The sequence below is a fragment of the Podarcis pityusensis genome (assembly GCF_964106645.2).
Source record: "Podarcis pityusensis genome assembly, chromosome: 6".
In the NCBI taxonomy this organism is placed as follows: domain Eukaryota; kingdom Metazoa; phylum Chordata; class Lepidosauria; order Squamata; family Lacertidae; genus Podarcis; species Podarcis pityusensis.
Window position 1 is genome coordinate 86,943,313 of NC_138030.1, and position 25,290 is coordinate 86,968,602.

Consider the following 25,290-nt stretch of genomic DNA (forward strand, 5'->3'; position numbering starts at 1 on the left):
AAGTGAGCCTGGAGCAAGGATGATAATGAATGAAGCGCAAACATTGGCAGCATTAAGATAAATTCAACAGTGTGAATAAGTTTTGATGGATGTAATAATGGAATAATACTGAATGGTTTGGTTTATATAAAATATGCAGGGATTTATGTTATGCAAAATGAACCATGGAAAGGAGGAAGTCAAGGATATTTTAAGATTAGATGTGTTTGCGCGAGTGTGAATGTAAAGAGAAGGGAGCTAGCCCCCCCCCCCCCCCCCCCCGTTTTAAGAAGGATTTCCTTTGTCTTTTTCAGAAGCCCAAAGCCGGGCTGCCGGGGCTTCTCCTCTCCGCAGCCTCAGCGCCTTCTCGCGCTGCCTTAAAGTTGGAGGCAGCGGCCAGCTGACTTGGCCGGGGACTCCGCCCGCCCCCGCTCGGCTCGCGAATGGCAATTCTTCCCGGGCAGCCCGCCTGAGAAGGGGAGGAGAGAGACCTCAAAAGAAAAAGAGAGACACAGAGACGCAGTGCATGCGTGTGCGCGCGGCTCGCAAAGCGGAGATCTGCGCGCCACCGGAGGATCCCCGAGCGCTCCAAGACGGCGCTGCAACTGTAAGTAGGGCGACTTTGGAGAGGAAGGAGGCGCGCGGGGGCGCACGGGGCTTCCTTACCTAGGTTTGGGTTGGGTTGGGTTAGAGGTGGTTCGTTCGCAAGAAGCTGGGACGGGAAGGAAATAAGGAAGCGCATCGCACGGTCCCTTAAAAATAACCTGAGAGGAAGGAATACAAAAACGAAACACGAATTCTGCGGTTCTGTCAGTTATTTTTGCAAACAGCTGGTCAGATTGCGATTGGCACGGGCTAGAGGAGATGTTTGGGTCGCCTGGGCAGTTGCAAACGGGATAGGCTCTCATGCCTTGGGTATTACGGAGCTTTGATTTGTTGTGTTTCTTTGCGTGGATCAAGGATGGGGGGGGGGGTGAAGTTGCATGTTATTTACCTCTCTAGGGACCAGAGAAAAGTAAGGAGCCTGTCATTATGGAGCTAATAATCATCGATTTGTAGAGTTGGGAGGGACCACGAAGTCATCTATTGCAACCTCCCTTTACTGCAGGAATCTTTTGCCCAACGTGGGGGTCGAACCCACGACCCTAAGTCTCATGCGCTAACCACTGAGCTATCCCAGGTGCATCTCAGCACGTGATGCTGTTCTCACGTGCTTTCGTGGGGATGGCGATCAAGCGCGCAAAGTATCCACAGCCTTCCTTTCTACGCGAGTGCAAGCCTCTGTAGGGTGGCCTCAGCTTCTCCGCCTGCAAAATGGGAAGAAGCGATTCGATTAAAAGCCGCCCTTAACTGATGAGAGGCAAGCGCACGCATGCCTTGGCTGAAGCAACTGCTGAGCAGGGAGACTTCAGGCCAGGAGGCAAAAGGTTTCGCAACGGCCACGGAGATGTTTTAGCAAACGAGCTGGCAGTTTCTTCATTCGCTCTGCGCAGCTTCCTAATGCAAAAGGAGGAGGGGGGGGGAGCCGGGATTTTTGAGCGTGAAATTGAAAATATGCCCAGTGCCCATTTCTGTCACTGAGACTGCAACTCTGCACACACCAAGAGGAAGTTAACTCCGTGGAATACAGCAAGCAGTTCTGAATGAACTCACAAGGGGCTGAAGTATGAAGGAATTTTTTTTTTGTGTGCGCACACAAACGTGCAAATATTGTTTGATATCTGCCTCTGCTTACTCTAGCATCCACATAATTTGTAGATTGCTTGCGTGTTCTTTCCCTCAGTTTATCTGGTGACCCTGATGTTTCACATTCCAAGCGTGATTTCATTCTCCTTTGATAAAAAACAGCATGCAATCTAATATTAATATTTGCATTTCTAGGTGCTGCAGGAAAGACTCAGGAATAGTGTGCAAAAGTGTTTTAATGCCTGAGATCTCTGTGTGGAACGTAGATTTTCAAAAGTGTTTTCGGTGCAGGGCTAATCAAGATGTGCAGCCTTATAACCTAAGGAGCCCTAGTCTCTGTGGCAGGCCCATCTGAAATAATTTTAAATTTATTTTAATTTTGACTTTAATCCACCTGTCCTCCCTGACCTACATTGTTCCTTCACAACCCTGTGAGGTAGGTTAGGCTGAGAGAAAAAGAGATTGACTCAAGGTCACTCCAAGTGGGCTGTTTCACAGCTGAGTGGGGATTTCAAACCAGGCCTAGTCATGCTAGTCAGACAGTCTAACCCAGGGACTGGGAGCAGGTAGATCTCTAGGCATTTGGCAGTAGATCAGCAAGAGTTTCCGACTCCCATTAATTTAATACAGTGGTACCTCAGGTTACAGACGCTTCAGGTTACAGACGCTTCAGGTTACAGACGCTTCAGGTTACGGACTCTGCTAACCCAGAAATAGTACCTTGGGTCAAGAACTTTGCTTCAGGATGAGAACAGAAATCGCGCAGTGGCAGCAGAAGGCTCCATTAGCTAAAGTGATACCTCAGGTTAAGAAAAGTTTGAGGTTAAGAACGGACCTCCAGAACGAATTAAGTTCTTAACCCGAGGTAGCACTGTAACACCAAGCGAAATGGCAAGTGAAAACAAAAACCTGTGGCTTAGCCTTGTGCTAATTGCTTGTCAACCTTTCTGTACCTCTCCTTACTGCAATTTTATGAATGTAAGTTGGTCTGCCTTTGGCCAGTTCTTTTTGCACTTCCACTGGCCTGTTGGGGAGTTTGGTTCTCAAATCCCTGATCTGTTGTAACTCTGTAGTCCATTCGTACTAACACACACAGGTTATTTTGCTGTATGCCTTCAGGTATGGGCAAACTTGGCCCTCCAGATGTTTTGAGACTACAATTCCCATCACCCCTGACCACCGGTCCTGTTAGTTAGGGATGATGGGAGTTGTAGTCCTAAAACATCTGGAGGGCCAAGTTTGCCTATGCCTGCCTTCTGGGATGCAGTAGAGGAGTGGCTCCTCCCCGTTTTTGGTTTTGCAGCTGGCTCTGATTGGTAGATATTGGTAGTTTAAGCAGAAATGCAAACTAGGTCACATAACCCAAAAACCTGCCCACCCTGCTCTAACCACAGCACCACACTGGCATAGGTACCACCTCTAAGCTTATGATAGTTGCACATTTAAAGGCACAGATGCTGCCTAATCATAGAGTGATGCTGGGATAATGAACAGAATCAACAACTGCATCCTTAACTCAGGGATGGGAAATCAGACATCCTTGGACCACAGCTTCCATCATTCAAGACCATTGGCTGTGTTGGCTGGGGCCAGCTAAGAACATCTGGAGTGCCACAGGTTCGCTACTCCAGGGATGCGGGTGGCGCTGTGGTCTAAACCACTGAGCCTCTTGGGCTTGTTGATTGGAAGGTTGGCGGTTCGAATCTCCGCGACGGAGTGAGCTCCTGTTGCTCGGTCCCAGCTCCTGCCAACCTAGCAGTTTGAAAGCACACCAGTGCAAGTAGATAAATAGGTAGCGCTGTGGTGGGGAAGGTAAACGGCATTTCTGTGTGCTCTGGTTTCCGTCACGGTGTTCCATTGTACCAGAAGCTGTTTAGTCCTGCTGGCCACACAACCCGGACAGCTGTCTGTGGACAAACGCTGGCTCCCTCGGCCTGAAAGCGAGATGAGCACCGCAACCCCATAGTCACCTTTGACTGGACTTAACTGTCCAGGGGTCCTTTACCCTTATCTTTTTTTAAAAAGCTCCAGCTTACTTTTTCTGTTTCACACAGTTTATAAAACCTCTCTTTGGTGTGCTTGAGACTAACTTATAAATAAAAAGGAGAAGGCTATGGTCTTTGGTAGTCATGCTTCTTTACTTCACTTTACTGCACAATTCAAAGTGTTGGTGCTGACCTTTAAAGCCCTAAATGGCCTCGGTCCAGTATACCTGAAGGAGCGTCTCCACCCCCATCGTTCTGCCTGGACACTGAGGTCCAGCGCTGAGGGCCTTCTGGCGGTTCCCTCACTGCGAGAAGCCAAGTTACAGGGAACCAGGCAGAGGGCCTTCTCGGTAGTGGCACCCGCCCTGTGGAACGCCCTCCGACCAGATGTCAAAGAGAAAATTAACTACCAAACTTTTAGAAGACATCTGAAGGCTGCCCTGTTTAGGCAAGCTTTTAATGTTTAATAGGTTATTGTATTTTAGTTGTTGGAAGCCGCCCAGAGTGGTTGGGAAAACCCAGCCAGATGGGTGGGGTATAAATAATAATAATAATAATAATAATAATTTATTATGTAGCACAACTAAGAGTACAAAGGAACCCATGGAGGTGTGGGGAAGTCAAACAATGTAGAAGGATAATGAAGAATATTGTGACATGGATGTACTCACTTATTGTAACCACAGAGCCTAGGACTTGCCGATCAGAAGGTCAGCGGTTCAAATCCCCACGACGGGGTGAGCTCCCGTTGCTCGGTCCCTGCTCCTGCCAACCTAGCAGTTTGAAAGCATGTCAAAGTGCAAGTAGATAAATAGGTACCGCTCTGGCGGGAAGGTAAATGAGTTTCTGTGCGCTGCTCTGTTTCGCCAGAAGCGGCTTAGTCATGCTGGCCACATGACCTGGAAGCTGTACGCCGGCTCCCTCTGCCAATAAAGCGAGATGAGCACTGCAACCCCAGAGTCGGTCACGACTGGACCTAATGGTCAGGGGTCCCTTTACCTTTACTTTACCTTGGTTGCAGGAGTTGCCAGAAGTAGGCATACAAGGCGCTATCCAACTGTCTTAGGGACTCCAGATCTGCTAGCATTTTCTTCTCCCAAAGATATCCCACAAAGCAGCGGAGATTTAGGATTAGAGTTTTCCTTCTCCCAGATGGGCTACCTTCCAAGGTGGATAAGCCCCAGCTGCCCCTCATTTCCCGCTGCAACATGTGCCGAAACCATCTTCTTGACCATTGGACCAACTCTTGGTCTCGTCCGCTCAGTCCGCTGTCTTTGCACACAGGGGAAGTTCGTAACTCACCAAGAGCTTGAGACCCATCGGCTACCATCACCTGGTTTAGCCGACCAATCAAAGCCGTTCCAGGAATGTGGCCGCTGTCACATGGGGGCAGCTTCCAGGAGCCACAGGTGAGATCTCAGTGCATGGTGGGGACCAAAGGTGGTCAAATTCCCCCAATAGAGGGACTACCCCACCCTTTACACCCCATTTTGTTCCCCAAGTACAGACAAAAACTGCTTTATTTAAAGTAGTGCTGACAGCCGCTAGCTTAGATTGTTGAAAACAAAATACTGGGCAAGTTCATAGACGATTAGGTGTGTCAAGAGGTATTGGTCATGGAGGCTAAAGAGAATCTGCGTTCAAAGCAGATTTTGGGGGCAAGTAACAGTTGAAGGTTGTTACCTTGATGCTTTGCTTGTGGCCATCTTGGAGGCAAAACGGTGCTGGACTAGATTGACTGGTTCTGATTCAGCAGAGATCCTGTATGGCAGGTTGTCTAGGCTTGTCTTGAGCTTCTGAAACCTAACTGTTGTCCACTTCTGCCCTGAGAGTTGGTTTAGGGTCAGGGTGAATAAATGATTTTTAAAATGATTAATTTTTTTTTTTTAAAAATCAGATTTTAAAAAATTTAAATCAGATTTTTTAAAATTTAAATTGGATTTTTAAAATAAAATGCTTTTGGAGGAAAAATCTGCCTAAATATCGTTTTCTATTTAAATTACATTATAGTCCAGAGGCTATTCATCAGGAAATAAGTTTTTCATGTGTGCTAAAACTCAGTCTACATTTTTTTTGTTTTTGTTTAACCACATTAGTTAACAAACATGGATACGTATGCTATAATGTTACTGTTTTAGTTAAATAAATTGTTTAAATTGTTCTTCTGGAAATGATCATTTTTCTCCTTCCAATAAGGTGCAGCAGAAAAGTTGTCCAAATATAAACAGTTCTTATTAAACCCCACAATAATTTCATAATCATCTCTCTATGTATTTCTAAGAGTATAATCAAATCAGTAATTTTTGATATAACTGTAAAAACTACCCTGAAAATTTATTATTCCAGAAATGACACCTTCATCTGGTTGTAAATATTAAGATTATACCAGCAAGAATGAGTCTTTCTGTAAAAAAAAACGATTTAAATCAAGTCTTACTGACTAGCGTTTTAAATCGTGTTTTAAATCGATTCGATTTAAATCAAATCCACCCTGTTTAGGGCACAGAATTCTTTTAAACAAGTGCAACCAAAACTACATACCTGATAGATGAAGTGGCGGATCAAGTGAAATTGCTTTTGAGGCAGAATCCTGCATTGAATAGGTGAGGCTCCACTTGAGGAGATTAGATCTCATTCTTAGATGGATTAGAGGCTTTTTGCTGGAAGAATTCTTGGGACTGTGCATGGCAAGCATATCCAGAACACTAAGTGGTTTAACAGCTATTCCCTCTTTCCATGGGATTGTGGGAATTGTAGTTCTGTGAAGGGGAGGTCCTGGGTACAAAAGCAGCATCTCATGTCTTCGTAGACATCAGTGGGTGAGAGCCACAAATTGCTTAAACCTCTTCTTTGCTCCCTCAAGGAATCTTGTTTAAGTACTGTACATCATTGTGCTGGCATAGGTTTATTGCCTGGTACAAAATGCAGCCTTAGGACTATTATTTATATTTATTTAACGAGATCCGGAGGGTGGCAACGTGAGAACGGGGCCTTCTCTGCAGTGGCTCCCCGTCTGTGCAATGCTCTCCCCAGGGAAGTTTGCCTGGCGCCTCCATTATACACCTTTAGGCGGCAGGCGAAAACTTTCTTTTTTAACCAGGCCTTTGGCGGATCTGATTTACATCCTACGCCCCTTTAAAATGTGCTTTTTTAAGGGGGGCTATTGGGTTGTTGTTTTTATTTTTATTATGTATTTTGTGGTTTTATATCTTGATTTTATTCTGTGAACCGGCCTGAGACATCTGGGTATAGGGCGGTATATAAATTCAATTAATAATAATAATATTTATTACATTTATAGAATCATAGAATTGCAGAGTTGCAAGGGCTCACAAGGGTCAACTAGTTCAACTCCCTGCAATGCAGGAATCTTTTGAACCCACAACCTTGATATCACTTTTATCTTCTTCTAATAATAATAATAAATTTTATTTATACCCCACCCTCCTCAGCCAAGACCGGGCTCAGGGCGGCTAGCAACCGATATAAAAACAAATTGATTGAAATTGTTGTTGTTGTTTAGTCATTTAGTCGTGTCCGACTGTTAATGACCCCATGGACTAGAGCACGCCAGGCACTCCTGTCCTCCACTGCCTCCCGCAGTTTGGTCAAACTCATGCTGGTAGCTTCGAGAACACTGTCCCACCATCTCGTCCTCTGTCGTCCCCTTCTCCTTGTGCCCTCCATCTTTCCCAACATCTGGGTCTTTTCCAGGGAGTATTCTCTTCTCATGAGCTGGCCATAGTATTGGAGCCTCAGCTTCAGGATCTGTCCTTCCAGTGAGCACTCAGGGCTGATTTCCTTCAGAATGGATAGGTTTGATCTTTCAGTCCATGGGACTCTCAAGAGTCTCTTCCAGCACCATAATTCAAAAGCATCAATTCTTAGACGATCAGCCTTCTTTATGGCCCAGCTCTCACTTCCATACATCACTACAGTGGTATCTCTGGTTACATCAAAACATTAAAATGCAGCCTCATTTCAATGGAAACTCAAATCAAAACCTTTTTTTGGGATGAAAACATCAGGTCTTCACCAAGAATAAGGATCTCAATGTGGTGTACAAGTTCATCCTCCGAACAACCTTGTGAGGTAGGTTAGGCTAAGGGATGCTGACTGGCTCAAGGTCACCCAGTTAGCTTCCTGGCTGGGTGGGGATTCAAAGACTCCTCTCCCAGACTAAGTTGCACATGCTATGTTAGATGTGCAGTTTACAGCCATGCCTGTTGTTGTTGTTTTTTCTTTAATTAATTAGAGGAAGAGGAGGGGGGTTGTCATTGGACCACCACCAGCATGCAGGAGACAGAGGTGTAAGCCTCAAACCCGTTTGAGGGGGTGGAATTTTGTTCTGGATGTGTTGGAATGGGATAAACCACCTCTTCTGCCAGTCTCTATGGTCCCAATGACTATTGGCTCCAGTTCCTGTAATTAAATAAAGTAAAACACAGATGTTTCTGCTTACTGCACAAATTAAAGTTAGCACCTCGTTTGGCCTTTAGCATCAGCTGTTCAGCAATGTTCAATTTATGTGGGTCAGTAATAATCTTATCCCCGCTCCTGCTCCAACCCCATCTCATCTCTTTTGAGGGCAGTACAGCAATTCAGCAGCGGAGTGGACTAGACAACACAAAACATTATAATATTTAACATGCATTTCGCTTCATTCAATAAGATGGTCTTCATGAAAATTGACAGACTCAATGGGTTGGGGGTACTTTTTTTGAAAAAGTCATCTACATTGTGTTGATCTGTAAAAAAGGAATATTGATAACTACATTTTTTAAAAAAGCTTCCTTTCAGTGGCCTGATTCAGCTCTTTCACCACTGACTTGAAACAGTTTATTGTGAAATATGAAGAGAAGCAGCAGGATGATTCTATGAAGAAAGAGTCTTACAAAATTTCCTGCTACGTAAATTATTTGTGAGGGAGAGAAAGATCTCGACAGCAGCTGCTGATGGCTTCTCAAAGATACCTTTGTAGTTTAAAGTAAGCTCACAAGTTAGGTGGGAATTATGTTCCTCAGATCACCCCTAAACATAGCTGTCAACGTTTTCCTTTTCTTAAGGGAAATTCCCTTATTCCGAATAGGATTCCTTGCAAGAAAAGGGAAAAGTTGGCAGCTACGCCCCCAAAGCCCAAATGGTGTATAGTAAAAACGCATTGGATGCAGTGGGGTGTGGGATTACCGAAGTTTCTTTTCCTGGAAACCTGCCCCATTCTATTTATTTTCTTCTTCTTCTCCTTCTTCTCCTTCGCATATAAAGCTGAATGTGCACAAGTTAAAATCACAAAAGTTGCAAACTAAAGCAGTGCTTCTAAATAAGATTGAACTGCCTCCACCAGGTTGCACTGCCTTCTGGAATTGCCTTCTAAGACTCTGATGAAAGTGGGAGAGCACTACAGTCAAACCTCGGTTGTCAAACTTCATTCGTCCCGGAAGCCCATTTGGCTTCCGAAATGTTTGACAACCGAGGCGCAGCTTCCGATTGGCTGCAGGAGCTTCCTGCACTCAAGTGGAAGCCGCGTCGGGAGTTGGGCTTCCGAAAAATGTTTGAAAACTGGAACATTTACTTCTGGCTTTTCAGCGTTCGGGAGCCGAAATGCACGGTAACGGAGGCGTTCGGGAGTCGGGGTAAGTGGCGGAGGAAGGGTAGTGCGGGTAGTGCGGTCAGCCCCGGGTGTCATCACTGAGGGGGGTGACAAAATGACAAAAATATTTTAAAATTATTTTTTAAAAATTAATTAAATAATTATCTAGGGGATAAGGGTTCATCAAGAAAGACCTGGTTATGTTTAGAATGATACTGCATAGGGAAATATTCCCTGATACCAAGATGAGGGATTCTTTGGAATGCAGATAGAGAGAATTGATAAGAATAATGATCTGTTGTGACCTTGACGGAAGCGTACAATAGATGAGCCTTCTTGTGTTTTGGCTCATCTTCCTCTTTTTTTCTCTCCCCCCCCCCCCCAATCCTCCTTCTTCTTTCCTTTTCTCTTTTTTCTTTCCCACAATGGCTTATGTTTTAAGCCATGTACTTTGATACTCTTTGTAGTTTTTTAGCTTTTTTCATTATTATTATTAAGGAATTTTCTTTTGCAATTTTGGTTGTCTATATTTACAGGTACTGTATTTTTCGCCGTATAAGACGCTCCAGACCATAAGACGCACCTAGTTTTTGGAGGAGTAAAACAAGAAAAAAAAAATTCTGAGTCTCAGAAGCCAGAACAACAAGAGGGATCGCTGTGCAGTGAAAGCAGGAATCCCTCTTGCTGTTCTGGCTTCTGGGATAGCTGCGCAGCCTGCATTCACTCCATAAGACGCACACACATTTCCCCTTACTTTTTAGGAGGGAAAAAGTGAGTCTTATAGAGCAAAAAATACGATATTTGTTTAAAGCAAAATAAAAGTATTTAATTAATTTTTTAAAACACAAATGGGTTCACAAAACTTTTTAGTTCAGGCAACGAACGTAACGATATGCGGCTAGCACTGGGAGCCACACCGTGGGGGCTGACATTTACTGTGGGGCCTGCAATGTGCCCGAGCCATGCGTCTCTCCTGGAAGTGATGTGATGGCTTGGGTGCCTGCAGGTTCAGTGCTGCCTGAAATGGTAGCGTGGGACTTGGTGCCTGACCTCTGCCTCTCCCTCAGCAACCCTACAGCTGAGGAGGCGGCGGCGGAGACGCTCCATGCAGTGCTGCCTCCCCCATGGGCGGCTCACCCCGCACCCGGCTGCAGGACGCGTGGGCCGCACCCGGCACATAAGCGGCTAGCAACGCCGCTGGTCGGGGTTTGACGGTACTATACAGTGGTACCTCAGGTTACAGACACTTCAGGTTACAGACTCCGCTAACCCGGAAAAAGTACCTCGGGTTAAGAACTTTGCTTCAGGATGAGAATAGAAATTGCATGGCGGCGGCACGGCGGCAGCGGGACGCCCCATTAGCTAAAGTGATATCTCAGTTTAAGAACAGTTTAAGGTTAAGAACGGACCTCCGGAACGAATTAAGTTCTTAACCCGAGGTACCACTGTATTACAGAATCAAACTGGTTCAGCAGTCATTCCTCCTCTAGGAATTGCAGTTTTTGGTGTGTTTTGGGATCGCGAATACAGTGGTACCTCGGGATAAGTACTTAATTCGTTCCGGAGGTCCGTACTTAACCTGAAACTGTTCTTAACCTGAAGCACCATTTTAGCTAATGGGGCCTCCCGCTGCTGCTGCGCCGCCGGAGCACGATTTCTGTTCTCATCCTGAAGCAAAGTTCTTAACCCGAGGTACTATTTCTGGGTTAGCGGAGTCTGTAACCTGAAGTGTATGTAACCTGAAGCGTATGTAACCCGAGGTACCACTGTAAAAGGAAAAACAGCCCACCTATCATTCATCTCCTGTCATACTGCTGCCAGGTGATTGACAGGTGGACAGGACCACCTGCCTGTCAAAGATGGCCAGTGTGGGTAGGAGTAAAACCCTGCCCATCAGCCGATGGGTGAGAGACGAGTCCTGCTTTCTCCAGAAACAGAGTTTTGTGTGGGGAGCAAGTGTGCACAGCAGAACCAAGCAAGACTGAACCCTCTGACCCTCAGGTGATGTCACCTGATTGATAGGTGGTTAAAAAAAATGGCTGCAAGGACCAATCTGGAAACTTGAGCAGGCCAAGATTAGCACATGGACTGAGGATTCCTCACCGGTGTTCTAGCCTTTGAAATGCATTCCACTTCATTCTGCAAATTCCTCTACATTTAAACGGCCAGACTAGATCCTTTTGGAGTACAGAACTTTGTTTTAGCTTTGCCTATGCTGTGCTAAAATTTATTTAAAATGACTAGTATCGGTCTATGCCTGGCACAGATACTGAGTGCTTATTATCTAAAAAATAACACTTGAAAAAATTGAGTCCTTTATTTATCTCAGTCGCTATCAAAAGCAGAACATACCTGTCAGCCAGGTATGTGGTGCAATCCTTTACACGTTTACTCAGAAATAAGTCTTGCTGCATACAGTGGTGCTTATTTCCAGGTAAGTGTGTATAAAATTCCAGCCTAAGAGTTTCTGGAAATGCCCTTGTCAATTGGCACTGTGCCACAAGGTACCCCTGGTAAGCAAAATAAATAAACTGTTGTGTTCATGTGATGCCAATCTCAGCTCCTACTATGTAAGGAAAAGGATAAGTACCAGTCTGTATTAAGGAGTAGCAGCTGATTTGATCTTTAGTAATAAACTGCGGAATGATCGCTTTGTAGTAGCCCTAGGTTACAACAACGTGTTTCAACAGAGCTGTCTCATCTTCGTTCACATATCTTATTATTACTCTTCTTTTATTATTTTACTGATCAATTGATTCTATTTTTATCCAGATGCGCTGTGCCAATAAGGAATGAAAAGCATCTGTTTAAGAGGCAGGGGTCTGGTTTCCAGTTCACTCGTGAAAGATCCTATTGAAAGCTTTATTTATTTTTAGCCAATCGTAGAGGTAAAAATGTTCTATAAATACCAGGTACAAGATAATTCCCCATCTCCAGACTAAGATATAATTGGTTCCCCTCTCTGTCCCTCTCTAGCTATTGTTGGACTCAAATGCCCATCATCCCTAGCTAGCAAGACCAGTGGTCAGGGATGATGAGAATTGTAGTTTGACAGTAGCAGTTGGAGACCCAAGTTTGAGAAACGTGACTCTACAGCCATTTACAAACTCACAAAGTTACCATGTAGGTGAGAGTCCTAGCTCCATGCTGTTGCATCACCAGTTCAGACCCATTCCAACTCTTTGAAGGAGACTTATATGCAGAATTCATTATGCGAAAGGCTGGGCTGGATGAATCCCTAGCCAGAATTAAAATTGCTGGAAGAAATATCAACAACCTCAGATATGCAGATGACACAACATTGATGGCAGAAAGTGAGGAAGAATTAAAGAACCTTTTAATGAGGGTGAAAGAGGAGAGCGCAAAATATGGTTTGAAGCTCAACATCAAAAAAACGAAGATCATGGCCACTGGTCCCATCACCTCCTGGCAAATAGAAGGGGAAGAAATGGAGGCAGTGAGAGATTTTACTTTCTTGGGCTCCATGATCACTGCAGATGGTGACAGCAGCCACGAAATTAAAAGACGCCTGCTTTTTGGGAGAAAAGCAATGACAAACCTAGACAGCATCTTAAAAAGCAGAGACATCACCTTGCCAACAAAAGTCCGTATAGTTAAAGCTATGGTTTTCCCAGTAGTGATGTATGGAAGTGAGAGCTGGACCATAAAGAAGGCTGATTGCCGAAGAATTGATGCTTTTGAATTATGGTGCTGGAGGAGACTCTTGAGAGTCCCATGGACTTCAAGAAGATCAAACCTCTCCATTTTGAAGGAAATCAGCCCTGAGTGCTCACTGGAAGGACAGATCCTGAAGCTGAAGCTCCAGTACTTTGGCCACCTCATGAGCAGAGAAGACTCCCTGGAAAAGACCCTGATGTTGGGAAAGATGGAGGGCACAAGGAGAAGGGGACGACAGAGGACAAGATGGTTGGACAGTGTTCTCGAAGCTACCAGCATGAGTTTGACCAAACTGCAGGAGGCAGTGGAAGACAGGAGTGCCTGGCGTGCTCTGGTCCATGGGGTCACGAAGAGTCGGACACGACTAAACGACTAAACAACAACTACAACATGGGATGCGGGGAACTCTTATTTATCTGTGGAGGCTACCCACACATTTCGGAAACTTGATACTCAAATTTTAAAAAGGTTCTAAAATGTGCACAGAGTCGGTATGTTTAGAAAAGGAGCTCCAAGTCACACAGTTGCCTTTTGTGAATGGAAGGACAACTGAACTGGGCCTTGGTGGGGCGGCAGAGCTAACTGCATCCTCGCTGTACCCCTTGCATAATAATTTTGCCGGAGAGTGAATGCCTGAGGCAGCCATATCTTGGGAGAGAAATGTGAGGTGCAAGTAGTGTACAGAGTCCTCATGTCTCACAGGAAGTTGCCTTGTACCAAGTTGGGTCATTTGATCACTAGCTCTGTAACATGTGCATTATTTTAGCAGCGACTCTCCCAAGATTTCGGATGAAGCTTTTCCCAGCCCTATTTGGCGATCTCAGGGGTTGAACCTGGAGTCTTTGGCGTTCAAATCGTGTGCTTTGCTCCTGTGCTGCATCTCTTCTCATCGGGCCATGTTGACGCAGTTAAGATATTTTCATATCACCATCATGTGGTGGCTTCCATGTTACGTTATGGAGAGCCTGAAGAAACTCAAGTTCTAGACGGGCTGAAACGTTTTGATATACAGTGGTACCTCGGGTTACATACGCTTCAGGTTACATACACTTCAGGTTACAGACTCCTCTAACCCAGAAATAGTACCTCGGGTTAAGAACTTTGCTTCAGGATGAGAACAGAAATCGTGCAGCGGCGGTGCAGCGGCAGCAGCAGGAGGCCCCATTAGCTAAAGTGGTGCTTCAGGTTAAGAACAGTTTCAGGTTAAGAACAGACCTCCAGAACGAATTAAGTACTTAACCCGAGGTACCACTGTAGTTCCACTTTCCTAACTGGTTTGGTTACGATGACTAGCTTTATGTTGGAAACTTCTCTTTTTCTGAAGCATTGATTAGCTGCAGTTTAAAGTCATCCGGATACCGGAGTGTGAACATGAGCCTCAGGCATGCTGAAGGTTTTGTTTCAATTGCTGTGTTCTGAGGCAGGGATGAGGAAATGCACACGTGAACCAGATCTGCGTCACATTTTACGCTGGCTGCTTTGTTTCCCAAAACAACATTTTTTTTTCTATGGAGGAGATTCATTTGCCTCTTCCCAGCAGGGGTAGCTAACCTTTTGCTCCTCAGATATTGCTAGACTACAACTCCTATCATCCTTGACCATTGGGCATAATGGCTGGGGCTCATGGGAGTTGAAGTCCAGCAGTCTATAGAGGGCCACAGGTTAGTCACCCCTGTTTCAAGCAGAAAAAACTTATCATACTTGTTTTGAAAAAGTTGCACCCTTTGATACATTTTTTAATTTTTTTATAATAATTTTTATTAAGTTTTCCATTTAACAATCCAATCATATCACATTGATTATTCCAAATTATACCAGTACATATCATAAAGTCCAAATATTTTGCCAAATTATAAATTTTTGTTGGGGGTTCCCATGCTTCGAGTTCAGTAGGGTCCAATCATCTCAAATTTCTGCTGCTTTTAGTGTTCACCAGTCCCATCTTTCAATCTTCTTGTTATCCTTTTTTTTCTTAATAGCCTCTGAGTTGTTTCCACAGGCGAGTTAAAGTAAGCAATGTTATGCTTCTGTGTGAACTTTGTAAGGCTCTCCCTTTTTTTTTTTTAAAGCTGGTAAGTCTTTTGTTTGCAATAAATCCTCACACGCTGATCCAAAAGTCCTCCTTGAGTGGCAGACGCCATATTTCTCAGTTCTGATGAAATAAAATCTAGGCGTTTGCTCATTAATTTTCCCAGACAAGCCTTTGATACATTTTAAGGTGCCAATACTCTTTGGTCCTTCTTTGTGAAGTTGATTGCGTGTACAAAATATATTTAGGTGTTTTCAGAGAGATGGATCTTGCAAGAAAAGAGGAAACACAATTCGACATATCCCTCGGTGTGCTAGTGAATGGTATATTTGGCTTGGATTTGTGTTCAGATTTTAATTATGGGCTGATGCACAGATTTTATGGAGATAAACTTGGGTTTGCTACTTCAAGTGCTTGGATTTCTAACGACTTTTTATTGCTGCTGTTGAGTTATTTCTCGCTGCCGTTTTAACATTAGATTGTGTGGGATATTTTACAGGGTTTCATCTTCATTGCTAGCTGCCTCGAGCTCTCTGAAAGCAAGGCTGGGTTTAAGTGTTTTAAATAAGTATGTTGTTCTCCGACTTAGACCAGATCCATTGAAACCGGTGGTTTCAGTTGGTCATGATTAACTTTAATCCATTGGTTTATTTTGCGTATGACTTGGGTGGATTCTGCCCATAATATAAAAACATCTGCTCAGATGAAAGCTGTAGCTGCTGCAAGGAGACTAATATTACATTGTGCTGTTTTTTCTTTTTGTTGGAAATGTTAAGTTTAGCCCTTTGTTCTTTGTTTGCAAATATTTGCATCCATATACAAAAGAAGTACCTGGGACACGGGTGGTGCTGTGGGTTAAACCACAGAGCCTAGGGCTTGCTGATCAGAAGGTCGGCGGTTCGAATCTCCGCGACGGGGTGAGCTCCTGTTGCTCAGTTCCTGCTCCTGCCAACCTAGCAGTTCGAAAGCACGTCAAAGTGCAAGTAGATAAATAGGTACCGCTCCAGCGGGAAGGTAAGCGGCATTTCCGTGCGCTGCTCTGATTCGCCAGAAGCAGCTTAGTCATGCTGGCCACACGACCCGGAAGCTGTACGCCGGCTCCCTCGGCCAATAAAGCGAGATGAGCGCTGCAACCCCAGAGTCGGCCACGACTGGACCTAATGGTCAGGGGTCCCTTTACCTTTACCTTACAAAAGAAGTAGCTCAAATGTATCACTGTAGCTCCGTTTCCCAGAGCCAGAACTCTGGAGGTTTCGTCCAAGTTGTTGATTCCTTATGGAATCGACAAAATAAATTACAGGTGGTGACCATTTTAGGCGTGTCCAATTGACGTGTGATCGCCAATGCGCGGGTCCTTTTGGACTTGGAAGAAGGCAGATCAGGGACGGAATGGGGTGGAGCAGAACAGAATAACAGGGTGTGGTTGGTCACTGCCTGTATTCAGACTATAAATATGGACACATTTATAGGCTGGCATGAAAAATGTACAAATTTTTCGGATTTTTTAAAAAATTTATTTATTTGGTTTTTCAGATTAAAATTTTAGAGGCATATATCAAACATAGATCATAAAAACAAAATTCCAAGGAATCACCTGGACTTCCATCCTCCCCTTTGTTGGTCCTATTTATTACTCATTTCCTCCTGCATCTTTTATGATGATCCAAATCTTTTACATCTCCATTATATCCAAATTTCACTATTAAACTACAAGTGATATTCCAATCCTACTAACGAGTCTAACTGTTTACAATGGTCTTTAAGATAAGTTATAAATTTTCCCCATTCCTTATTAAAATTGTGGTCTTCCTGATTTCTGATTCTTCCGGTCACTTTAGCCATTTCAGCATAGTCCATCAACTTCACCTGCCATTCTTCTCTGTTGGGGACTTTATCTTCTTTCCATCTCTGGGCCAATAACATCCGTGTATGTCACGTACATAAATAGTCTTTTCTGCTCCCATGGGATTTCGGCACCTAAGGTTCCTAAAAGGAAGGCTTCAGGTTTTTTAAACATTTCCCCCCCAACTCATTGTACAGTGGTACCTCAAGGTTAAGAACTTAATTCGTTCTGGAGGTCCGTTCTTAACCTGAAACTGTTCTTAACCTGAGGTACCACTTTATCTAATGGGGCCTCCCGCTGCCACTGCGCCACTACCTCACAATTTCTGTTCTCATCCTGAAGCAAAATTCTTAACCCGAGGTACTATTTCTGGGTTAGCGTAGTCTGTAACCTGAAGCGTCTGTAACCCGAGGTACCACTGTATATCATTTCCTAAACTGGGGGAAAAAATTACATTTTGGGGAAAATGTACATTCTTGGTGTGACACTCTTTTGTGCTTGTATGGCCTGCTTTTGTGGCATGTACAAGAACAAAGTACAGTGGTACCTCTGGTTAAGAACTTAATTCATTCTGAAGGTCTGTTCTTAAGCTGAAACTGTTCTTAACCTGAAGCACCACTTTAGCTAATGGGGCCTCCCACTGCCACTGCGCCGCTACTGCGCAGTTTCTGTTCTCATCCTGAAGCAAAGTTCTTAACCCGAGGTACTATTTCTGGGTTAGTGGAGTCTGTAACCTGAAGCGTATGTAACACGAAGTACCACTGTAGTATCGTTCCTGGGGCAATGTGCAGAAGGAAACATGGCGGCCTCCACTGGCAATCTCTACTACTTCTTCCCACAATGCTTCAAGACCATTGGTAATGTTGTGTTATTCCCAGTGGGCATGAGGTGGCGAGGAAGTTGCAGAAGTCTAGTTAGCACCTACTCTGCTACCACTGCTTTTGTGGAAGGTCACTAAAAAGAAATGAAACTGGTACAGCCAACACTGCAATATATCTTGCATTGAAGAGCACATGAGGGGGTTGTGTAGCCCTGTTTTCATTACCACATGTGCACCAGAAAAGCCGCACTGGCCAGCATATTCAGGGGCCATGTTCAGAGGCCCTATGCATATCCATTTTTGTGTGTGTGTAACTCCTTGACACAGTTACTGAATGAGTGTGACCCCTTTGTTCCTGTGATGACTGTGGGGGTTGTGTGTACCTGTGAATAGCACTCAAGAGAGTTCTGGTTTGGCTTCCTCTCTGTGACATGAGGGCAGCTGGGCCAGTCGCTAGCATACAGTTTTATCGTAATCAGCACCACAGAACTCCACACTCCTTTCTCCATTATGGTATAGAATGATTTTACAGTGGTGCTGTTAAGTCGTGGGTTGACATAGCAGCCGGCACAGCGATTTCTTCAAGTAGCTCTTTATTATGGTAAGCTGGAATAGAACTGACTGCGAACAGCTCAGCCGGCCTGTATTTATAGGCAGCCGGCTGTCAACATTGTAACCACAACAGCCCAGAGTTCCCGCCTAAAATAACTGGCGCGGACCTGAGTGAAAACTATCTACAGACCTGAGTGAAAACTATATACAGTATCCCCCTGTTGGCCCAGGGTGAAACTACACTACATAACACCCCTCCCCACCGAGATAAGGCGTTAGTTACAATCGTAATGGTTTCCTTATATACAGCACTACGCGTAATGGTTCAATTAGGCACAAAAGCATATCGGTTACATTTCCCATACTTAGACCAACAGTGATACCTGTCCAACAACATAGTCCTTTAAATAAGTTGGGCGCTTGGAAACTCTGCCAGACCGCCGGGGACTGGTAGCTAAGTCCGGAGGGCCACACAGTTCTCGCTGAGGCTGTGGTGCGACCCTAGGTGGCGTTGGAACCAACTCCCCTGGATCCGCTGCTGTGGGTGGAGCCTCCGCAAGTGGAGTGGTCTGAGTCTGTTCTGAAACGGCTTGGTTCGGCTCCACGCTGGCAGTTTGCGAGGGAGGTGTAGGTGGGGCCTCGCCATCTGTACGTGTCTCTTCTGGAGCTGCAAGCGCAGTTGGGGGCACCTCGGTAGTGTCCAAGTCCCCAACCCTGCGTCTAAGCTGGTCTATGTGCCGTCGCCACAAGCGTCCGTCTTCGAGTGCCACCTGGTACGAGCGAGGTCCAGTGACTCCCACTACTGTGGCTGGCACCCAAGGGATGTCCCCCACATAGTTCCGGGCAAAGACCTGGTTTCCTGGGACAAATGACCGTGGTGCGTTGGCACAGCCTGGGGGTTCAGCCACGGCAAAGTCTGGGTGTAGCCGGTCGAGCGGTGACCTGAGGCGGCGGCCCATAAGCAGTTCAGCAGGACTCCTCCCTGTGGCCGCATGAGGGGTGATGTGTTGCACGAACAAGTATTCGGCGACCCGCTCATGCCAGTCTCCCCGGTCCAGGCGCGCCAGTGCCTCTTTTGTCGAGCGCACCATTCTTTCCGCTTGCCCGTTGCTGGATGGATGAAAGGGTGCCGTTAGGGCATGGCGGATGCCCAGTCCCAAAAGATACCGCTCAAACGTGCCTGACGTGAACTGCGGTCCGTTGTCAGAGACAAGGACATCAGGACACCCATGCGTTGCAAACAGGCCTCGCAGCACCCGGATGACAGCTTCGGTAGTGGTGGAGGGCATCAGGGCGACCTCCAGCCATTTGGAATAGGCGTCCACCACTACCATAAAGGTCCGGCCGTGAAAGGGGCCAGCCAGATCGATGTGCACCCTCGACCAGGGTGTCTTTGGCGTCTCCCAGGTGTGTCCCTTAGCTGCCGGTGGTGCAGGCCTCGACTCCTGGCACGCTTGACAGGCGGACACCCAGGCAGTGATGGCATCGTCCATATTAGGCCACCAGACGTAACACCGAGCCAACGCCTTCATTTTGACAATTCCCGGGTGGCCAACGTGCAGAGCCTCCAGGACGCGCTGACGGAGTCCCTGGGGAATCACGACGCGGTCTCCCCACAGCAGACAGCCGCGATGAGCTGAGAGTTCCTGTTGTCTGGTTGCGAAGGGCTGGAACTCCGATGCAAAAGGCCCTTGTGGCCACCCCCTCCACACCCAGTTGAGCACCCGGCTGATGGTGCGATCCTGGGCAGATGCGGAGGCCACAGTGGCAGCCGATACAGGCGCTGCCGGAAGATCCTCAATCAGAAGGAGCGATGAAGCTGGAGCCGGGTCTTCCACAAATGCTGGAAGAGGGCAACGGCTGAGGGCGTCGGCATGGCCCATCGATTTCCCCGGGCGATGGATGAGCCGGTAGTGGTAGGCAGCCAGGAAAACAGTCCAGCGCAGCATGCGTGGTGAGAGGACCGGTGGAGTTGGACGATCACCGGCGAGGAGGCCCAGGAGTGGCTTGTGGTCAGTGATGAGGTCAAAAGTCCTGCCATAGAGGTATTCATGGAACCTCTTCACTCCAGCCACAAGTGCCAATGCCTCCTTGTCGAGCTGGCTGTAATTCCGTTCCGTCGGAGATAGAGTCCTGGAAAAGTAGGCGAGCGGTGCTTCTCTTCCATCTGGAAAACGGTGACTAAGGACAGCACCGATGCCAAAAGGTGAGGCGTCGCAGGCAAGGACCAGCGGCCTGGATTCACTGTACTGTACCAGCACACTGTCTGAAGAAAGGAGAGCCTTGACCGCGTTGAAGGCCGCCGTCTCCCGATGACCCCAGGCCCAAGGCGTCTTAGTGCTAAGGAGTCGGTGAAGAGGCTCAGCCACTGTGGCTTTGTGGGGCAGGAACATGTTATAAAAGTTCAGCAGCCCCAGGAATGCCTGCAACTCCGTTTTGTTCTTTGGGGTGGGGGCCTGCTGGATAGCGCGGATCTTGGATGTGGTTGGATGAAGACCGGAGGCATCGATAAGATAGCCCAGGAACTCTACCTGTGGAACGGCGATCTGGCACTTCTCCCTCTTTACCTTGAGCCCGGCCTCCTGGAACCTGGTCAGCACGGCACGGAGGCGCTCGAACAGCTGCTGGTGTGAGTCTGCAGACACCAAGACGTCATCAAAATATGGTACCACGCCCGGAAGCCCTTGCAGGAGACGCTCCATAAGGCTTTGGAAGATGCCAGGAGCCACACTCACCCCGAACTGCAACCGGCGGCAACGGAATGCCCCCCGGTGGGTGACGATCGTCTGGGCTTCAGCAGTGGCATCATCGACTGGCAGTTGTTGATAGGCTTGGGCAAGGTCCAGCTTAGCGAAGACCTTACCCTCACCCAGGGAATGCAGCAGGTGTTGGACAACAGGAACCGGATAAGCGTGCTGCTGAAGTGCCTTGTTGATCGTGCACTTGTAGTCAGCGCAGATTCTCACCGACCCATCTGGCTTGACAGGCGTGACGATGGGGGTTTCCCACTTTGCGTGGTCAACCGGCTCCAAAACTCCTTGGGCGATCAGTTTGTCCAGTTGTTCGTCCACCTTAGCCTTGAGAGCAAAGGGAACCCGGCGTGGCTTTAGCTTGATGGGGGCGACTTGTGGATCAAGGCTAAAGGAGATGGGCGTACCTGTATATTGGCCCAAGGTGCCGTCAAAAACCTCGGCAAAGTCTTTGACCAGACCCTCAGTCTCTGCGTTAGAGATGCAGTTGATGCCGGTGACTTCCAGGCCGAGGGCATCAAACCAGTCTAGCCCTAGGAGGCTTGGCCGCTGACCTTCGACCACCACCAACCGGAGCAGGCCCGAAAAATCCTTGAAGGCGATCCGGAACCGGCCAACGCCTACCACGGGAATGTCGTTTCCCTGGTAGTCTCTCAGGTGTACGCGGTGAGAGTCAAGTTGCCTTTTGGACACTCTGGGTACCAGTCTTTTGATGGTGCTCCATGACACGATGGACAGGGCAGACCCGGTGTCGATCTCCATGTCACATGGAGCTCCTTCAATGAGCACCGTGACGTTCAGCTTGCGTCGCGTAGGCGAGTCGGTTTGGCCAATCGTGGTTCCAGACGGGCAGCGGCAGTTGGTGAGAGCGAAACAACTTTCCTTGGCAGACTGGAGTGAAGACTTGGACTTGCGAGTCGATGAAGGGGGGGTGTCAGACGGAGCCGATCGGCAGACCTTAGCGATGTGGCCCCTTCTGGAACACTTCCTACAGATGGCGTCTCTGAATCGACACTTGGCACGGGAATGGTTGCCTCCGCAGCCAGCACATTCCGGTTGGCCCTTGGACTTCTGTTGGAACTTCCTGCGCTCCCGCTTTGTCTGGTGCACGTCATCGTCTTCACTGGAGGATGCCTCCTCACTGCTGTCCTCTTCATGATGCACCGGAACTGGCTCCCTAGCAAGACGCGGGCTGCTGGACTTGCGGATCTCCTGGGCGGAGCGTTCAGCAGCTTCTGAGGCCACAGCTTCCTCAATGGCTTTCTGTAGCGTGAGGTCTGGCTTGGCTAGGAGGCGCCGTTGCAGATGGATGTCCCGGACCCCGCAGACGATTCGATCCATCAGGGCATCGTCTAAGTCTCGGAACTCACAGTGCATTGCAGCCTGTCGCAGGGCGGTGGTGTAGTTGTTGATTGACTCCCCCTCTACCTGGTTCCGGTGGTAGAACGCATGGCGGGCAGCAATCTTGGACGGCTTTGGTGCGTAGTGGTTGCGGAGCTTCTCTTGGATCGTGTCCCATGGTGTTGCCTGGACTGCTTCAGGCGCAACCAACGCTCGGGCCGTCTCAAACACCTCAGGCCCACAGAGGCTGAGGAATAGGCCCCGCTTCCGATCCTTTGATACTGCTGTCAGCTCGTTGGCTTGGAGGTAGCAGTCGAACCGAGCGAGGTAGGAGTCCCATGATTCAGAGGCTGGCGCAAACGGCGGTAGAGGCACAAGTGAAGCCATGATTCCGATGCCGGCGTGAAGGGCGATGGATGGAACACAGTGCTCTAGCCAGAACAGTCAGCTCTGAATTGGTTCTGCCCAGTGATTTCGCTCAGTGATTTCGCTCTGTGATTCAGCTCAGTGATTCAACTTAGTTCAGAGGCTGGCCGCATCTGGCTGTGCTCTGATGTCCATCCATCCCACCTTCGTCGCCAGTGTTAAGTCGTGGGTTGACATAGCAGCCGGCACAGCGATTTCTTCAAGTAGCTCTTTATTATGGTAAGCTGGAATAGAACTGACTGCGAACAGCTCAGCCGGCCTGTATTTATAGGCAGCCGGCTGTCAACATTGTAACCACAACAGCCCAGAGTTCCCGCCTAAAATAACTGGCGCGGACCTGAGTGAAAACTATCTACAGACCTGAGTGAAAACTATATACAGTATCCCCCTGTTGGCCCAGGGTGAAACTACACTACATAACAGGTGCCTTAGTTGTTGAACTGCTACATAGATCAAGCATAACATCTTGCAATCAGATGTAAGCTTTTTACCTACTTAGGTTTATTGCAGTTCTCTCGCTTTCATTTTTTCAAACATTTGTGCAATAACCTCAAATATTTATCAAATATCAACCTCAGAAATCAAATACCTTGTTTCATTAGTTGACTTCCCACCCTCATTTCCACAGTGTTTTTATCCAAACCTTTTCTACTGCATTAAATCTTTATCTATTACAAAAAAATTATCTATTGCAATTATGTTGTCATTCTCCTTCTGCTGCTTTTATCTCAAATCCTGCCTGTGATTTCATTTGGCTGTAATATTTTTTAATTACTTCATCATTTTGCTCTCTTAATTTTCACTTTCAAAAGCCACACTTCCTTTGTTGAAACCTGCTCACCTTTATTTCTGTGTGTATAATATTCTAGCTGATAGGTTTAGTGCAGTTCTTTACTGCATTTTAAGACATTTATCTACTTGCTTAATTATTCACATTTCAACATGGTGGTTGCCTAATTGGTTTCTTAGCCAACAAGCTAGGCAGGTCTTAGCTGAACCCAAATACCTTGAGCAGTACAAAATTTCAAGCTTAAATTTCAAGCATCTTAAAGCATCTGAAGAAACCTTCTCAGACATTCTTGTTTCCAGCACATATTTTTAGGTGGATAAACGAGGTGTATAAATGCCAGCAATTTCTATTTTCCAAGATTTTCAAAAATTGGCAGGTATTGTGTGTATAAACGTGCCAGGGATCTTAGTGTCTCTGTGTAAAAGGTGCATATTGAGTTGCATTGTAAGATTTTGCCTAGAGTGCCAAAATACTACCTGCTGCCCCAGGGAATTTAATAACAGGTCTGGGCCCATGCCAAGGTCTGGAATGCACTGCCCTGTGGGTCCTCAGTTCCTGTTGCTGCAGTCAGTAATAAACACTGCATAGTGCCTTATGGTAGAAGCAGCCAAGAGCAAGTTGAAGCCAGCCCTCCCGTATTTCTTGGGAGATTTTTGCAGCAGCAATAAGCCCTTGTTAGCTTCCTATGTGGGTTAAACCACAGAGCCTAGGACTTGCTGATCAGAAGTTCGGCGGTTCGAATCCCCATGACGGGGTGAGCTCCCGTTGCTCAGTCTCTGATCCTGCCAACCTAGCAGTTCGAAAGCACCTCAAAGTGCAAGTAGATAAATAGGTACCGCTCCAGCGGGAAGGTAAACGGCGTTTCCGTGCGCTGCTCTGGTTCGCCAGAAGCGGCTTAGTCATGCTGGCCACATGACCCGGAAGCTGTACGCCAGCTCCCTCGGCTAATAGAGTGAGATGAGCGCCGCAACCCCAGAGTCGGCCACGACTGGACCTAATGGTCAGGGGTCCCTTTACCTTTACCTAGCTTCCTCTTCTAACTGAAGAATGAAAAAGTGAATGCTGGATTGCTCATCATTTGCCAGATTTAAAGGTGGCGGCCTTATTCTAGCTGTCTGTTAAAACAACCCAGCCCCTTGTAAGCCGCAATAGCTGGGGCTCTTCTCATCCCAGAGGTACGTGTCATTCTTGGATTACACAATTATGGACCATTTCCCTACAAAGCGTAACCATGATTCAGCCTTGAGGTTAAAGCTTGTGTCTGTCGGGTAGGGTGGGGGAAGCCCCCCCGTCACCATTTGTAGTAGATTTCCCTGCAGATGTGATTCCTAGCACGATGTGATTTTGGGAGAGGAGTCATTAAGTCAGCCTTTTACAGGTTTTTAAAACAAGGCAGCAGTTAAACTTCCTCATGTTACTGATTTCTTCCGGTTTTCTTTTTGCGGGGGAGGAAAGCGAGAGGAATCTGGATCAAGTTTTTACGTGTTTCGTGAAGCTAACCGTTACGGACTTTGAGGAAACAGAATGCTGTCGTTTGTAGAGCAGAGACAAAAGTGAAATTAGCATTAACAAAACGTTGGGCCAAAGCCTGAATTTCAGCGTTTTTGATTTGTCCTGTGTGATAAGAATTTTAAAGTCTTAGATATATAATAAATGTTCATAAACGTACCAACCAAGCACGTACATAGATCAGCACAGGAAGATCGACCTGAAACCATTTTTGATTCCCAAACTGAACAAATATTTTCTCTGCAAGGTCAAAGGAAAATGGAAAAGCCTCCCCATTGTCTTTTCCTTCACAAATCCTGCCTTAAGGGTATG

The 25,290-nt window shown here is 46.7% G+C and overlaps 1 protein-coding gene across 1 annotated transcript in view; it reads left to right on the forward strand.

Moving 5' to 3' along the window:
- Nucleotides 1–465: 465 nt before the first annotated feature.
- The window catches only part of PLA2G4A (phospholipase A2 group IVA), a 90,722-nt gene continuing 65,897 nt past the window's right edge, over nucleotides 466–25,290 (forward strand). The window contains exon 1 of the mRNA XM_081012155.1: nucleotides 466–586. The gene's annotated coding sequence lies outside the window, so the exon portion shown is untranslated. The remainder of the gene's footprint in view (nucleotides 587–25,290) is intronic.